The sequence below is a fragment of the Canis lupus genome, chromosome 4 (assembly GCF_003254725.2).
Source record: "Canis lupus dingo isolate Sandy chromosome 4, ASM325472v2, whole genome shotgun sequence".
NCBI classification, from domain to species: Eukaryota; Metazoa; Chordata; class Mammalia; order Carnivora; family Canidae; genus Canis; species Canis lupus.
In genome coordinates this window covers 49,172,017-49,187,130 of record NC_064246.1, presented here as the reverse complement: position 1 = coordinate 49,187,130, position 15,114 = coordinate 49,172,017, and the positions used below count along the sequence as shown (strand labels likewise).

The 15,114-nt window shown below is 39.3% G+C and overlaps 1 pseudogene; it reads right to left on the bottom strand.

Moving 5' to 3' along the window:
• Positions 1–1,919: 1,919 nt before the first annotated feature.
• Positions 1,920–3,931, bottom strand: LOC112651665 (RNA-binding protein EWS-like; annotated as a pseudogene).
• Between the last annotated feature and the right edge of the window lie 11,183 nt (positions 3,932–15,114).

Here is a 15,114-nt window from a genome sequence, read left to right as displayed (position 1 = left end):
GCAGGGCTTCCAGACTTTAGGAGATTACCTCAGTTGAAGCAGACTGCTCATCCAAGGTCATGCCTCCCTTAGGACAGTCTGCATCAGTGATAGATCAACATGGAATCTATAGGCCCAATCCCTCTGGCAATTTAGGACCAAGTCCCAAAGGCCACCCCAGTACTAGGGAGGCTCCTAAGTTGGCTGAAGCATTCAACTTTTTTCTCCACCCCAAACTGCCTTCTGCCCTTCCATAAATACTGATTCCAACTGATATTTGGACTGTTAACCTCCATCTCAGAGTTGCTTTCTAGAACTCAAACTGTGGCATACACAATAAACATTCAGTGAATATGAGTTATTAGTATTACTACTAGCAGTGGTACAACTACTACTTTCTCCAATTAATTGTCCATGCCAGTGGCTCCCTTAGGCATTGTTTTATATATATATATATATATATTTTTTTTAAAGATTTTATTTATTTATTCATGAGAGACAGAGAGAGAGACAGAGAGAGAGAGGCAGAGACATAGCAGAGGGAGAAGCAGGCTCCATGCAGGGAACCTGATGTGGGACTCAGTCCCGGGATTCCAGGATCACACCCTGAGCCCAAGGCAGACGCTTAACCACTGAATCACCCAGGTGTCTTGGCATCGTTAAGATATTATACTACCATTTCATCTATGACAACTACTGAAATTACTACTATAAATTTTGTAACTAAAAAACTATTATTTGTAGAGTTTATATACTAACCTTATACTTTATAAGTAGTGATAAATGCTTCATATTAAAGTATAATTAAAGCTTGCCCTTACAAAAAGGCTGTGCCCACATAATAGCACCACAAGACTGATATAGTGGTAAACAGTTGGGTAGTTCTTTAACCTGTATTTAATTAATATGTGGTATAACTCCTAGTCGTGACTACTATTACTTTTCACATTCTGCATTTTAGAAGGTCATGTATATTCAGTGTAAACTGCAGTGTGTGTATGTGTGCAGGTGTGTGTGCACACATGTACACACACAGATGAACACAATGTCATATGTTGGGCAACTTTCAGTGCCTCCGTTTGTGACAGCAAAACGTGTCCACAGATATTTCAAAATGTTCCATGGGGACAGGGTTAAATTTGCTCTACATCAGGACCACTGATTGAGATGATTAAGGGGCAAATGAACATTGGCAATGATGCAAACACCACCGATAATCCAAATGATTTCTCTCTATCCCAAGCAGTGGACTAAGGCCAGAATTCTGGTGATCCAGCCCCCATTTAATCATTAACAGCTATGCATTGAATTAATGCTCAGTGTATTTATTGGCAGCATGCTAGATCCACAAAACATGGTTCCTATTTTCAAGGAGCAACCAATCAAATGGGAAAGATGGACTCTGCAGTTATAATCAGACAAGTAGATACATAATTTCAAACTATGGGAACCCTATGAAAGAAAATGAAGGTTGCCAGGAGAGGAGAGGAGAGGGGGGTCTGTCCTAGAGCTCTAGTCAAAGAAGGACTCCCTGCGATGGCAGTATTGTAACCAGTATCTGAAGGCCTAATATTTAGCCAGAGACTTCGCTCTCCACCTGAGTACATGTATGCATTATTCTAAATTGCTCTGTCCCAAGGCATCCTAACCCTTCCTTCTCCAATTCTTTCTTTAGTCATTTCTTTGTGAGTCTTTCTCAGTTCGTTTTATTTCATTTTCATATTTCTTTTTAAAAGCATGCCCTGGCTTCTTTAGGATCATTAAAACATCATGCTTTCTTTCAGTGTTATTGAATATGTACTAATACTATTTCTTTTTTCTCTCTCTCTCTCTCTCTTTTTTTTTTTTTTTTTTTACCATTTAACTTGTTTTAATGTTTCTTCACAAATGGTGAAAAATACTAAAGTACAGACAAGGAATAATCATAATGTGGCCAACATTATAAATATGGAATTATAAATTCAAAACATTTTCTGGTTTAAAAATAAATCTGGTAGTCAATGCAGCTCTGCGGGGTCTCCCCGGGGTCTCTGCGCTCCTGACGGTGCTCGCCTTTATCCATTTTTCCAGGCCCTCCACGCCCGCCTCTTCTTCCTCCCATCTGTTCCATCAAAGGTCCAGGGGGCCCACCAGGACCACCTCGTCTTCTTCCGCCAAAGCCCCCTCGGTCCATGCCCCGGCCACCACGGAAGCCCCCTCTGTCTCCACCGCGGCCACCTCTGAACATCCCACCGGGACCACCGCGGTCCCTGAGGCCACCTCTTCCTCCCCGCATGCCACCAGGGCCGCCCGGAGCGGGAAGGGTGGTGGAAGGAAGCCTTCAGGCTTCGGGGCCTTACACTGGCTGCATTCTGTTCTCCAGACGAAGTTCTGGTTTCCACACCCCGGATTGGGGCACTGCCAGTCCCCAGCTCAGTGCTGGACGTTTCCTCCTCCAGATGGGTTCCCTCGGGAACCCCGGGGTCCTCTTGGGGGAAAGCCACCTCTGTCTCCTCCACCGCCTCCCATGCGACCCATGGGGCCCCCAGGACCTCCTGGGCCCCCTGGACCTCCACGGAGTGGCGGTGGCATCCCTCTGGCCTCACGGGGAGGTATACCACCCTGCATGCTGTTCATTGGAGGTTTCTTAAGAGAAAACTTAAGTTTGCTTCCTTGAAAATCTTTCCCATCAAACCACTCCACAGCAGCCTTGGCAGATGGTGGGTCTTCATAGGATACTGTAGCATCACCTTTGTGCTTTCCTGTTTCCTTGTTCAAGTAGATATGGATCATGGGTTGTCCGGTTCTCTTGTTCATCTTAACAACTCCACACTGCTTAAAGAAGTCAGCCAGATCATCTAGAGTCACATTGTCATTTAAGCCTTGCACATAAATTGCACTGTTGTCAGAGTCTTCATATGGATCTACAGGTGGGCCTAGATCAAGATCTGGTCCTTCATCCATGGGTCCACCAGGCTTATTGAAGCCACCTCGCTCTCCAGCGCTGCCCCTTCCACCGCGTCCTCCTCCCCGCCCACCTCTGCTCATGCCTCCTCGATCAAATCCCCCTCTTCCCCTGCCCCGGTTATCAGGGCCACTCATGCTCTGGTTCTCTCCTAGTCCGGAAAATCCTCCAGACTCCTGCCCATAAACACCCATGCTACTGGGGTGGTCCTGTCAGATTGAACTCTGCTGCCCGTAGCTGCTGCTCTGTTGGCTATATTGACTTGGAGCCTGGCTGTAGGATCCAGTTTGGGGGGGATAACTAGTGGGCGGCTGCTGCCCATAGCTGCTTTGTTGACCATAGCTACTCTGCTGTCCATAGCTGCTCGGCTGCCCATAGGTGTTCTGCTGAGAGTAACTGCTCTGATCATAACTAGTTGGCTGTGTAGAGGAGTAGCTGGTAGGAGGATAAGATGGTGGTGCTGTGACTGCATGGGGTAGCTCTCAGGTACCTGGGGATAACTGTAGTTACTCTGTCCTAGGCTGGGCTGGTTGTAACCCCCTGTGCTAGATTGAGGTTGACTAGTCTCAGCGGGTTTGTTACCATCCTGTGGTCTTGCAGATGTGGTGGCTGCTGGCTGCTGCCCATAGGCTGGGTAAGCAGGCTGAGTGCCATATGCAGACTGAGCTGCATAGGAGGCCTGGGTGGTAGTGACCGTAGCAGTGGTGGTATCATAAGCACCAGTGCCGTACCCCTGGACAGGCTGACACTGTATGCCTGGGAAGCAGTTGGAGTAGTATAACCAGCGGGAGGCTGTCCATAAGAAGTTGCATAGGCGGTCTGCCCATAGGTCGCAGTGGTCTGAGCCTGGGTATAGCTGACATCAGTGGGCTGTCCATAGGTTCCATAACTCTGCTGCCCATATGCCTGGGTGGTCTGTGCATATCCTTGAGTTGGTTGGGCGTTGTATGCACTGTAGCCCTGCTGGGCTGCAGCTTGGCTGTAGGTACTGTAACCCGTGGATGCCATTTTCTCTCCTTCCCTCTCATTCTCCTAATACTATTTCTGAAAGCAAGTCAAAGAAACAATACAGTATTGACTTTGCCTTTGAAAACCATACTCCTCCCTTTCCCTCTGAATAAAATTCTACCCAGGGCTTTTCTCTATAAAATGTCCTGTTTTTTCCTCCTTGTTACTACACATATAGCTATATAATGGAAAATAGGCATGGGATAGAGGAAGGTATCCCTCTATCCCTCTGTGGATGGGAGAAAAAAATTTTTTTTTACTATTTTGTAACTAGGTCTAAAATTTACCACATTAGTACTTTAGTTTAGTACTAAAGGCCTTAATGAGGTACAAACTTGACAGATGGGGCGACAGATTAGAATGGTTAACATTCATTACCAAGAAAATTGCCATGAATTAAGTCAACTCACCAGGGAGCAAAGAATATAGTACCCTGAAATAATAGGACAGAGGAGAGATTCACTTCAATGCGGGTGGTAGGAATGTCAGAGACAAGTCCTGGCCACAAGGAAAGGCAGACAGGGTCAAGAAATTGCTCATCTGGGAGGGATATGGGAGAGAGTCATACGAATGCAGGAGGAAGGCACAGAGGGCAGAGATACTGGTATTGATCCCCCATTTGAGATGATCACATCTGAGAATAACTGGCCACATTTTTGTGTATCTATAAAGCTCCACTTAATCTTTGGTTTACGTCTTTCTTGGATATACTGTTTTTATTTAATAATAGACGCTTATTGGGCAGTACCCTTTCTTGTTAGTGCTTTCATTGTGATCCATCCCAGGATAGGGGTGTCAAGGCATAAATCTGCTATTGCTTACTGACTCAGAACCTGCCAACACCTAGTAACGAACCAGTAATTATGACTCAAGTGAGATATACCAGCCGGCAGAATAAGGCAAATGTTGTGTCTAAAAACTGAGGGCACCATGGCCTTGGTGGCAACAATTTTCAACATACACTTCAATCTACATAATTGTCAGTCACTGGCATTTATATCTCAAAGGCTCATTGGAGTGTGTGCAGCTTGGTGGATAGATTCTAAGGCCTGTTGTTGCCCATATCCCCTCTCAAAGGTGGCTTTCTATTCAGTGTTCTTACATAACTGAGTATATCCCATACTTTGTGTGAAGTATGAACTAATTCCAATAGAAATAGGCCTATTAGATGTACTGATGCTTCTTTGGGTTTGCTGCAATGTTTAAGCCTAATTTCAATCTTGAACTGATTCGGGAATTTTCCTGTGAGCATTAGCCCATATGGTTCCAAGAAATTCACTTAAGTTACTAGTTCCTCTAACTTGTCAGGATTAATCTTCCAGACCTAGTTACTCCAATATTGATAAATTTCAGCTAATGGCAGCCTAGACTTTGTCTTTAACCCTTTCAATAATGCTGCCAATATAATGGTACCAGGGCACTTCTGATAGGATCCTTGTCTTTTCTATTTTTCTGCTTAATTTCTGAAGATAAATCATGGGGAGTAGATGGCCTTGAAGGAACACAGTAAAATTATGTCATAACACAAGCCATGAAAGGCAAATTGATTGTGATCCTTTAGATGCACTGGGTGCTTAAGGAGGCATTAGGAATGCCCACCACCATGTACAATATCTTTAATCTGTACAAAGGACTTAGATTGTTCTATCTAGAACTGCAATAATAAGAGGGATTACTACCACAGTGATTTTACTCCAGTAATCCACAGAGAAGTAGCAAGTACTAGTTTTCACTGTTCATACAAGGCTAATATAAGCTGATAATGTTTCTTTAGGTGGCTCTTCCTCCTCTAATACCCTGGTCAATGCCATGATTTCCTGCCACTCATACCCTTCTAGTTATCCTCTACTACTTCACAGTAACCACATGACTAGGCAGGGGAACTTATGGGCTCCTAGTTATGTCTCAAAGGAATCCCTGCTCTTATTATGTTATTTCCCCATTGAGAATATTTCCTATAATCAAGAACAGACTACATATCCTTAACATGTCTAAATGCCACAATATGGTCAGTATTATTAGTTACTTATTGTGTACTGCCACAGAAGGATCCACCCATAAAGTTAATCAGCTTACTGTCCAATCAGAGTTTTCTCAAAAAAATTTTTTTTTTTTTTTAAATCACACCCATAGATGCATCCCAGCACCACAGGACTAAAAAGGATTTGGCAACCTTGGGTGCCATAAAATCCTCAACACATCTTAACCAGTGAAGAAGATCTCTAGTCCTTTTTTGTAAACCTCAGTTTCTATCCCAATCCTGTTTGCTTTTAAAAAGAGTAAAATATAAATAGAGAGGTGGCTGATCTAAGATCTAAGATCTTAGATCTACTGATCTAAGTAGAGATCAAAAGTATCAGGTCAACACTGGTCTGAATAGCACATATGTCAGCAAAGGGGGTTTGAGATTGTCCCACTTGCCTTCTATTTGCCCACAGGGAATGGCAAATCTAGCTAGGGATTTTCTTTTTTGTTACTTCCCAGATCTTCAGATTGTATGTCCCTTGAAAGTGAGGGACAGTATCTATTAGGTGACTATCATTTTCTAGATGTTCATGATCTCTATTATTAGTCTCTGGTGGAGCTCCAGTGGTTCTAATGAGGCCATAGCTCCTCCTACAGGTTTCCATGGGTGCTTATCACAGAATGAAATCACATCCTGGGCAGGCCACTGTTTCATTTGTAAGTGAAAACTCATTCCAGTATGTCCTGATCTGTCTTGACAGGTTCTTCCTCTGTGTCCATGTCACTGAGCAAGGCAGTTGTGGCCAGAGTAGCTTGGGACATAGGGCTGGTCATTAATCAACTAAGAGAATTCCATCTCTTCTTATCCAGCAAACTTAGTGTGGTTCCCTCATCTGCTAACCAGATGAGTCACATTTCTAAGAGTCTCACTAGGCTTTTGCCCAAATTGATCTCTAATTTCTCTCCTTTTGTGTTTGCAAGAGCAGAGAGTAATTCTCTAAATAACTAATTGCTTTGGAATACTCCAGGAAGTATTTCATCTTTTGACAACCACTAGTTGAAGGAAAGTGCCATTGATTTGCCAGTGGTGCAGAAGAATGGGCAACAACCACCACACACTCTCATTTACTTCAGTCTTCTCCCTACTTTATCTCTAAATCTAAATACCGATGCAACTCATCAGTCATATCAGGGATCATTTTTCAGAACTAGTTTTCTCCGTTGTTACTGAACACTTCAGCAACCAAATCCACTTCTACCTACCACAGTACCATACCTGACCAATGAATGCAAAGGACTCTAGTTGTCATTCTTCTAAAAGAGCATTATGACTACCAGCCCAAGGTTGGGGACAAATTTTTCAATAAAGCTGACAAATTGAAATAGTAAAGAAAATATAAGTCTAGATAGATTCACAATTTATTGCTTGTAGATAAGTAAAAATAAGCAAAAATAAGATTAGCAGTGATGGAGCTCCCCAAGTCACAGGATGACACCGAAACAAAGAGACCAGATAACATGCAAATGAGTTATGGGGCACCTTGTTTCTGAGGAGCCAATTACACACTGCAATTAAACAATTTCATACTCTGCAGCTATAACCTATGAGGGGACAGGACAGAAAGCAACCTATCCTATTGGTATTACAGAGATGAGAAACTGCCCCATGAAAGCATCTCTCAAGATAAGGAATTAAGTGACAAATTGCTTTGCAGCAGTTCTACACAAAACAGTTTATCTTTATCTGAGGCTAGAAGCTCACAGGCATTCTGATAAGGCTTATGTTGTGGTTGAGCCTTGCCTATGTGCATTATATTGTACAAGGTTGCTGGAGCATCAGCATAAAACAGTTCTCTTATACCTACCACTAAGAAAGTTGGTCTAGGTTCTAGGAAACCAATCCTGAAACCATCTTTACTCAGTTTTTCTCTGTAGGGTTCATACCTGCATGCCCAGAGTGTGCCTAGTAGGATGTAAGGCTAAGTATGATCTGGTAATAGAATGTTTCAGTTTCCAGATTCTAATCAGAACAGTATATTCCATGGGTTATTTCTAAGTATCCCAAATCATGTAGCATGTGAGATATTAATGTATATTACCTAAACATAGAAAGGTGGAAGAGTAATATATTGAAAAGGATTATCTTATGTTCTCATTATTCTTATCAGAAAGAAATTATTTTCAGCTATTTTAATTACAATATGTTCTGAGAAGAGAAAAAGATATCTTCTCCAACCACTTTGCATCTGGAAAAAATTCCCTGTCCTACTGTCACTCGAGGAGATAAATTATGAACCAAATTATCATCATATTCTTCATTTTGTCTGTATTTTCATAAAGAAACTTTGCTGACAGGCATATTTTTCCCCCTCTAGAAATGTAATTTATTTGAAGAGAAGATCTGGTGTCTTCATAGAACTAATGACAATCTAGCATTTGAGACAGCTCATGTCTGGGATAGTATGATGATTTTATTAACTATTTCTTCTTCATGATTTTCTAAGTTATAGCCCAGGATGATGCTGAATTGTGGCCAAGAATTAGGTGTGAATAATCTATCAAATAGAACATTTACATTATAATCTAGCACTCTATGATTTTCTAATCGATGAATAATTTTTCAAGTAATATACCACAATGCTATACAAAATGACAGATGTTATATAAAATCATATTATAAATATTGATATATGTTTATTTTGTGGTCATCTTTATGGTATTGAAATTCCTTTCAAAACAGGCTAAAATACTAAGTGTATTGAGATGCCTGGGTGGCTCAGCAGTTGCACATCTGCCTTCGGCTCAGGGCCTGATCCTGGGATCTGAGATGGAGTCCCACATCAGGCTCCTTGCATGGAGTCTGCTCTCCCTCTGCCTGTGTCTCTGCCTCTCTCTCTCTCTCTCTCTCTCTCTGTGTCTCTCATGAATAAATAAAGAAAATCTTAAAAAAAAAAAACTAAGTGTATCAATCTATGCATATAAAAAAAATCCATACATATGTTAAGACGTGATTGGAGTCTGAAGACACTGAAATACAAAGAAAAAGCAACCTGGTATGTGGTAGATTGCACATTTGGCCCCCTTCCCTGTACTCACACTTTTACACGTGATTTTGCAATTCTTCCCACTTATCTAACTCTTGACATCATTGTTTTTTAAAGATTTTATTTATTCATGAGAGACACAGAAGCGGAGACAGAGGCAGATGAAGAAGCAGGCTCTATGCAGGGAGCCCCAACATTGGACTCCATCCCAGGACCCTGGGATCCTGCCTTGAGCTGAAGGCAGATGCTCAACCGCTGAACCACCCAGGCACCCCTTGGCATCATTTTTATTATGGGATTTCTTTGTCCAACAGAAAAAGACAGAAGGGCAGGGTACATGTACTATGCCTAAGGCTCAAAAGACTGCATGTTTTCATTCACTTTACATGCTTGCCATCAGCATGAGAAAAACATGTATTAGCTAGCTTGTTGGTTTAAGAGAGTGAGAATTACATAAAAGAAATCCACCTCAGCTGAGCCAGGTTAGATCTCCCTAACCCCAGACAAGATACAGATGCATGAGAAATAAATGTATTTAAGCTACTGAGTTTGGAGATGGTTTGGAACGCAGCAGTAGCTTAACTAATCACTTGATAAAGAGTAAAAAACAAGCCCCTGCTTCTCCTAGTCTTATTGGTGTAATCTCTAATAACTTCTCAGTTTCATATCTACTATTCCAATGATTCTTCTCAATAATGCCATGAAGGCAGAGATCCAATAGCATAGCCATTCTACCAATGAGGAAATTGAAGTTTTGCAAAATTCACTGCATTTCTTTTGATTATTCTCATGACTACATTATAAAAGAAAAAAATTATATAGGTCCTATAAACCTAGGACCCTGAATTAATTCATTATCATTGAGAATATACCACAGGGAAGTAAATCATTATGTTTGATATTTTACCTTGACAATTTTTTATTTTTCAGAAATGCCATTTAGAGAGATGAGTCCATCTTGGTCTGAAAAGTAGTAGAAAATATTTATTCATTACCTTAATTCTAAGCATTTAAATTCTTCCTATTAAAAAATTTCATGTAATATTATACCATACAACAGCTAAAAAAAAAAAAAAAGAATCTGTATGAATACAGAATAATCTCCAAGACCCTGTGTTAAATTAAAATAAAATTCCAGGACAATATGTATGGATTGGTAACATTCATATGAAAAATCCTATATATTTAGAGGATTTATTTATTTATATAAATGAATATAATTCCTGAGTATAAATATAAATTAAAAGTGGCTAGAAGTTTTTCACTAAATGACTGACAAATAATTATCTCAAGGTGATAAGAGGTGCCTAATATTGTAAATAATACAATAAGTAAACTATAGCCTTGGAAGCAAATTAAAATTCTTATAAGGACAATCTATTTATCTATTACCTGTACAACAAAACATTAACATATAATGGAAAACTATTTGGAGGAGCGCTGAATTATCTGAAGTCAAATGAATGGTTCTACATTTGGACTTAAACTAGCTTCTATAACACTGTAGATTCACTGTGTTAAAACAGATTGAAAATCACACACAAAGGGGATCCCTGGATGGCTCAGCGGTTTAGTGCCTGCCTTTGGCCCAGGGTGTAGTCCTAGAGTCCTGGGATTGAGTCCCACATCAGGCTCCCTGCATGGAGCCTGCTTCTCCCTCTGCCTTTGTCTCTGCTTCTCTTTCTGTGTCTCTCATGAATAAATAAATAAAATCTTAGAAAAAAAAAAAAAGAAAAAATCACACACAAAAGAGGTAACAGAAAATTTGAAAAATATCCTGTATTAATGGTCATTAAGAGATAAGAAGTCTCTGTTATTTAGACAAACACACTCTTTGCTTCCTTAGACACAGAGATACAAATTTATTGTTCTTTCTTATCAAATAGTTTCATTCTCTCATACACAATGATTGACACTAGCAAAAATATGCAAAATTAATATGAATTTTTAAAAATACTTAGTGATTCTTTGTACATCACTTGTGCACAATGTCAAAGAAAGTCTATATTAATATCTCATTTTTAGGAGTATTTATTTATGACTTGAAAGAGAGAGAGAGCACAGCAGCAAGGAGGAGCAGAGGGAGAAGGAGAAGCAGACTCTGCACTGAGCAGGGAGCTGGATGCAGGACCCTGAGATCATCACCTGAGCCGAAGGTAGCCACTTAACTGACTGAGCCACCCAGGTGCCCCCTAACATCTCACTTCTAATTCACAAAATATGAGCTTACATAAGCAGATCAAGTCAGTTACATCGTTTTCTACTCCTCACCATGCACATTCCATTGATGGTTCATGAATGAGGGCAGCAAAGGTTGCTATAATCATTTTTCTTCTTCTCTATTCTTGTTTTTCGTCCTCTTTTTGGTCTCCAACTCCCCACTTCTATTATACTTGTCTCCCAACATATTTAATGAATAATTTAATAAATAAGGAAGATGAAACTGACAGCAGGAAATAGCCAAAGCTAACTCTTGAAATCAGAAAATGAAAAAAAAGGACAGGGGAAACCAATGAGAGAGGTAAGTGGAATAATGGAAAACATTCTCCCTTGCTTCCCTGTTATTCTGAATAACTCATTCCTGTTATTCTATACTTGTTTGATTTGTTGAATAGACTATGTTCCTTTCATAATCTTAGACTTTTTTCCCCCATAATTTCCAAAATTTTTTCTATTTTTTCATCACACTCTTGCCTAAATTATTTCTCACAAAAGACCCTATTTGTACCTTATTCAGTGAAGCTTTTATTTCCATTTGACAGCTGAAGATGCCAATTAAAGGCTTGCCCATGGTCACAGAGCGGAATTACACTAGCACTCTGAGCACCTTCTCCCCTCAGTCACCAAATGACTTTTTGAAATATATGTCTGATCTTATAGGCTGTCTAGTTTAAACCTTCCAATAGTTTTCAGTACTCATAACATTAAAAATTCATAACAAAAAACAACAACAACACTGTATTTAAAGTCTTACTGGGGTCTTACCTTGCAAATCTCATCGACCACCGGTCCCCCACCATTCATTACATACTTTACCTACTATGTCTTTCAGTTGCTCAAAACTGCAAATTTAATTCCTGCCTCAGAGCCTTTGCCCTTACGTTTTTGTCTGAATGGGATGCTCTCCTTAAATCTCTATAAAACTGACTGTTCTTATCATTCAGGTCTCAGACGAAATATTAATTCTTCTAGGTGTCTTTCTAGCTCACGACATTTGATATTACCAAATTCACTAGAAATATATGGACTGAGAACAGTAAATTGCTCAGTTCCACACTGGCAATCAGAATATGGATTTTCCAAAAAAGAATTTAAAGCTATGAAAACAAGTCTACTTCAGAGGTTACTCAAGAAAGTCATTTCAAATTGGACAAGTTTTTACCAGGTGTCAAAATAAATAGTGAGCATGTAATGGGGTAGAGGAAAAGAATATATGAACAAAATGTGAAGTTAGGTGTACATAAGCTTTGTGAGAATAAAGGATGTTATAAGAGGTGAGAATAGATTAAGAAATAGAGGGCAATTAAGAACTACTCTGAATCTTTAATGTTGGGCATAAGATATGAGATGATTTGATTTGTTAAACGACCAGGTTTCTGAAGACAGTGTGCCACTGAGTGCTTCTGATAAAGGTAATCATTTAGTGAAAATCTTTTTTTTTTCTTTTTTTTTTTTTTTTTAGTGAAAACCATTTTGAAGACCATTTGCCTTCTCTTTGTAAAGTATGACAGTTATACTAATTCCTCGAAAACATATAACAGAAATAGCAAATATGTATTTATCAAAGCAATGAACCTACAGCTCAGTAATGTTTAATTTGGCTATTCTAAAGCTACATGCTGTGCTTCAGTCCTTTGGTGAGCATACTTGATATTAATAAGATAATTTTCAAATCAGTTTCTATTTTTGTGTTTTTCTTTTTCATTTTAAGAATTAATATAACCGCATGAGATATTGTGGGAAGGTAGTTAAGATTTCCGTGAAAATGAAGACTTTCTTTTTGAGAAAAATCTGATTTAAATTGATCTTCATGCTTCTTTATGTATAACTTTGGAAAGAAAATTCAGTGTATAATCAGAAGATCTATTTTTAAATCTCAGTTTTTTTTCCCATTTACTAGTATATCACATTGAATAAAATACATTAAATATCCAGAAGCAAATAGGGGAAATATATGATAACTCATCATATTTCTCAAAATTATATTTTCCATATTATGGAGTGCCCTTCAAATGCTCCAATTCACAGAACAAGTGAAGCATACCGAAGGAAATGATACTGTCTGAAGTTTATATAACAACAAATAGTTAAGGAGTGCCTATACCATACTGGCACTTTATTAAATGTTGAGAAAAAGTTAGTTTCATGAATATCTTAGCCTTCAAGAAAATCATAGTCTAATAGCCAAAATATTTTCTGTAGTACAGCTATACACCGTCTATTCTACCCCTGTTAATGCGCTATTTATTTCTGACTACTTAAAGCCACTTTATAAGTGATGGAATGACTTTCATATAAATCAATTGATGATGATGTTGTTAAAGTATTTAAATAAGGAGGCTATTAGACTGGGGTGACTAATGCCTTGGTAACTAATCTATGTAAACAATCCAAAATCTAAGCCAGAGTCAACACACTTAAATCTGTGAAAATAAAACTTAAGAACAACCAATCACAAACCTAGGCTTTCCCAAATCAGGTAGCCGTTCAAGCCTAGTCAATCAACTAATTTATTTGCTTTGTTTCAGTGTCTCCGATATAAAAACCTCCCCCTAATTCCTGTCAGTAGAGTACTCTTAACCACCCTTATTTTTGGCGCTGTTCAATTCAAATCAGGTAAGTTCAAATAAGATCTTGAAAATTTTAATATGCCTCAGTTTATCTTTTAATAATGGTAACACAGACCAGAACTGTACTTCTAGAAAGTTAGATGCTTTCTTTTCATTCTAGATTAATTATCCCATTATAAACACCATATTTGACAAGACTAAAACATATTCCAGCCCTTTGCTTTCTGGGTTTTGAACTTGTATTTTTTTTTTTCTTGACTTACTGAAATTACAATCTCAGAAATCATCAGATTCTCCTTTTCTCTGTAATATGTTTCTTGGGGACTCAAATGGCAAAATGAAGTCTTTCTTTCCCCAGTATCATGGTGATAAACCAGAGAACTAGATTTACCAAATTGTGAGAGCAATTTCATAGTTCATAAGAGAGTGATAAATGAAGTTTTATAAAAGATTAGTCAATGCCTCAATTTAGTACATAGCTCATTATGGATACTTGCTGGATATAACCATACTCATGACTCTTTTTTTCTTTGTGTGTTTACGTTTCTCAGGAGGGGAAAAGTGTCCTAAGTTGTGACTGACACATGTCTATAGATATCAGATAGTTTTTCTCTTTACAGGAATAGGTTGGTTCAGCTTAAAACTCCAGAGAATTTCTAGAATATTTAAACATGTGAGGTAGGGAGAAAATAATTCCTCTCCTCAGCCTCTAAGACATACACCAGTAGTTACTTTGCAAAGGTTATTGTTTCCTTAGAAATGGCTTAAAAGATGACAGTCCAAGGCTCTTTCTGGAAGGAAGGAAACACCAGCAACTGAAAGTAACTCAAGTTGGGTTGTAAAACACAAGGTGACTTACTATGCCTTAAAACCTGTCAGTTCATGTATCATTACTGAGGAGGGTAGGTGGAGGAAAATATTCTGGATCAGTGGTTTTCAAAGTGTAATGTGGGAGAAAGCAGCATCAGGATCACCTAGTAACTTCTTAGAAATGCAAATTATCCAGTTCCACTGCAGATTTAGTGAGTCAGAAACTCTGTGGGTGGGCCAGTCTGGGTTTTAACAAGGACCACTGTTCAGTCTAGCTCCATGCTACTCAAATGTTGCCTGAAAACTAACAGCACCAGAATTCCATGATAACTTGTAAATAACAGAATTTGGGTTCCATCCCAGTCCTACTGATTCAGAATCTACATTTTAGTAGGATCCCCAAGTTATCTGCTGGTACATATGTGTTGGAAAAGCATTACTTGGGACGTCTAGGTGGCTCAGTGGTTGAGTGCCTTTGGCTCAGGGCTTGATCCCGGGGTCCTGGGATCGAGTCTCACATCAGGCTCCCTGTGTGGAGCTTGCATCTCCCTCTGCCTGTGTCTCTGCCTCTCTC